This window comes from Physeter macrocephalus, chromosome 14, assembly GCF_002837175.3.
Source record: "Physeter macrocephalus isolate SW-GA chromosome 14, ASM283717v5, whole genome shotgun sequence".
In the NCBI taxonomy this organism is placed as follows: domain Eukaryota; kingdom Metazoa; phylum Chordata; class Mammalia; order Artiodactyla; family Physeteridae; genus Physeter; species Physeter macrocephalus.
Genome location: NC_041227.1, coordinates 98490499 through 98494167, shown reverse-complemented (window position 1 = coordinate 98494167; position 3669 = coordinate 98490499). Strand labels below are relative to the sequence as shown.

Here is a 3669-nt window from a genome sequence, read left to right as displayed (position 1 = left end):
CTTAATTTCCCTTTCTACATTGCAGGTGTGTATAAATACAACTGATCTTTTGGTTTTGATCTTATACCCTACCCCTTTACTGAATTTTAGCTCAAGTATCTTTCTTGTTGATTATTCGGGATTTTCTACATATAGGATCATGTCATCTATGAATAGACATAGTTTTACTTCATGCTTTCCAACTTGGATGTCTTTATTTTCATTGTCTAATTGCTCTAGTAGTACAACATTGAATAGCAATGATGAAAGTAGATATCCTTGTCTTGTTCCAACACCTGCCTTTCAAGTTGTCTTGCTGCTTGTTATTCATTGCCTTAGTTTTAGTGAATTTGGGGGGATGGATGGGACTATAACATATTTCTATTACTTATGTTGACCCCAGAAATGCACTCAAGACTCTTTTAGCAGAAGCTAGTTGTTTTGTAGTGAAAAGACCTTTTACGTTATCTAGTCTGCTACTGCTGGAAGCAAACAAGATGACACTTTGAAAAACTCTGATGTAGAAAATGGCAGATTAGTTCTCATGGCCCAGCTTGATGGTCCTCTCTCCATCTCACCCAGAATAATAACAACAATCTGGGTTATGACAATAGAAGCTGAGTCCCAAAGAAAATCTGGAAGTTAGTCAAATTTATAGGAGTCAGAGGTGTCTGTGTGTTGGGGGCAGGGTCTAGGGAAACTGGTTTGAAGGATGAGAGATAAATATCAATAGATCTTGTATCCCGTATAGCAACCAGGTTTGTTCCATTTCTCAGCCAGGCATCTACACTAGTGTCCTATATGCAACACCTTGCAAATGTGTAATCAGTCGCTAGGGAACTTGCCCTTGTGAACAGGAATCATATTTTAAGTTTAAACTGCATCTCTGTGTGTGTGTATGCATGAGAGAGAGAGAGAAAGAGGGAAATGAAGGAGACATATTTTGGCTCTTCCCCTCTCTTCTTTTGCCTGTTCTTTTTCCTGGGACCTCAGCACCACCCCTTACTCTCTGGATCTCTGGGTACACCCCACCCTTAGTTCCTGTAAGCCCAGGTGTGTGGAGGTGGCTGTGCTTCCTCCTGCCCAATGAGCTGTTGAGCTGCGTGACCTCCTGCCGATGCCTAGGGGAGATGTTTCCCAGCTACAGCTGCTGGGGGAAACTCACGTTAGAATTTCTTCACTTTCGGGTGTGTAAAGTCTCAGTCACTCCCATGAATTAATGTTGCTTTCCCCTGGCTAAATGTGAAGCCCATATAAGTGAGTGTCTGCTTCTGGGATGATTGAAGTTACTGCATTCCTGCTAGGATACTGTCAATCACTCCTCCCTCCTCTCTGCTGAGTGAGCTCAAGCTGCAGAGCCCAAGTGGGAGTCTTGAAGGAAATAAAGAGAAATGATTGACAGCCCTCTGAGAAGCCCCTATCAGGTGGCAGATACATCCAGAGAGGCCTTCTGGCCTGATGGTGGAATTAGTCCCCATTCACTGGCTGATGGGAGATACATAACCTCTAGCCTAAGGAAGCTCCGGGTGTGATGGGGAAGGTCTAGGTCCTGCTTGAAGTAAGCTCCTAGTCTGATGGGGGAGACCCTGCCATGGAGAACCTCTGGTCCGAAGGGGAAGACACCCTCCACTGGGAGATGGAAAATGTGATGGAACCATCCTGTCCTCAGATATCCTGTTGGATAGGATCAGGCTGGCTGGGGGGGTGACTGTTGACAAAAGAGCCTTGGGGACACATGCTGACTGGCTTTCTTACAGACGGAGGGCTATAAACCCTAGCTGAACCCTCACTGTCCCTGGAAAATCCTGATCACTCCTTCCTGCCCTCACCTCAAGGCTATTCTGAGTTTTTTCCATTCTTGACCAGTCCTGCAACCCCTCTCTTGACTCCCCTTTTGAAATTTTAAACATATAGAGAATTGGATAGAATTTTGAGTACTCACAGCTGAGTACTCAGCATTTAGAGTCTACAATTGTCAACATTTCAGCATTTAGAGTCTACAATTGTCAACATTTTGCTGTATCTCTTTCATCAAATACCTATCCATATATCTAGCCTTCAATACATCTTATTTCTGGTATATTTTAAAGTAAGATGCAGACCATCAGTATACTTCATTCCAAATACTTCAGCATGCATATCATTAAGTAGAATTCAGTATTTGCTTGTGGTTTTTTGTGTGCATGTGTATGGGGGAGGGGTGTTAAATTTACATCAGTGAAATGGTGAAATGCACAAATTTTAAGTGTATTCTTCGAGGAGATTTGACAAATGCTTTATATGTGTAACCCAAATCCCTGTCAAGATATGGAACATTTCTATCACCCAGGAAATCTGTTCATGCCCCTTTCCAGTCAATCACTGCTCTCATCCTGCAGAAGCAATCCATTTTCATTTTTTAAAAATCCTTTCTAAAATTTCACATAAATGGAATCAAATAGTATGTACTCATCATATTTTTGAGTTTCATCCATTTTGTTGCAAATGTCAGTACTTTGTCCCTTTTGTATCACCAAGTAGTTGTTACAATTGGTGTATCCACCTTCCTGTTTATGGACAGTTTATTTGGGGTTGTTTTCAATTAGGGTCTACTGTGAATAAAGCTGCTGTGAATATTCTTGTACACATCTTTTTGTGGACATATATTTTCCCGTCTTTTGGGTAAATACCTGGAAGTCGAATTGCTGGGCCATCGCGTAGGCATGCATTCAGTATACCTTCCTTACTGTGAAATGTCTGTTCAAGCATTTGCCCTTCTTTTTACTGGGTTGGTTGTGTTTTTATTATTGCATTGTAGTTCGGTTGCGTTTTTATTATTGCATTGTAGTTCTTTATATATACTTGATACAAGTTCTTTGATGGAGTGTTTTGCAACTATTTCCTCCTAGTCTGTGACTTGTTATCCATTTTATTTTTTGGACAAGAAGTCGGATATATTGGTGGGTGTGAGTAAGGAGGGGGCAGTGCTGAAGCCCTTAAGAGTGCAGGGCTCACCATGTGTCCACGGTGCCATCATTGGGGATGTGTTTGACCCCAAAGCCATCCAGGATGAGCTACTTTTCAGCTGCCAGGGCTTCAAATCCATCTGCATCAAACTTGCTAAAGCCCCTCTTCTTGGAGACATGGATCTTCTGGCAACCAGGGAACTTGACCTGGGCCCCGTGTAGGACCTCAGTCACATGCTCCTGGTCTTGCAGCTTGGTGTGACAGACATGATGACTTGGAAAATGTGGACCCTGGTCACCATGTCCTGGGGGTTTCTGAAGGCACCTGAATACCTGTCTGGAGCCACGACTGGGGACAACATGAGGTCAGACATAAACATCCACCGGAAAGGGTGGTCTCCAGTGTCCCTTAAGGCAACCCACGTAAGCAACAGGTTGCACACACTACTGAGGGGGCTGCTGTTTGCAGCCATTGCACATCATCGTTTTCTTGATTACGTTTTTGATGAGCAGGAGTTATACATTTTTATGAAATCTGAATTACCATATTTTCTCTGATACTTATTACCTTTTGCCTCCTTTCTGAGGAAACTTTGCCTATCTCCAGGTGATGAAGACATTCTCCTACGTTTTAGTCGAGAAGCTTTACAGTTTTCACTTTTGAGGTTAGATCTACGATTCATCACAAATTAAACTTTATGTGTTATGTGATATAGAGGTCAATGTTCACGTTTTTCTTATATTG

General features: G+C 42.4%; 1 pseudogene; it reads right to left on the bottom strand.

Moving 5' to 3' along the window:
* Positions 1-3315: 3315 nt before the first annotated feature.
* On the bottom strand, positions 3316-3437 carry LOC112066049 (uncharacterized; annotated as a pseudogene).
* Positions 3438-3669: the final 232 nt, after the last annotated feature.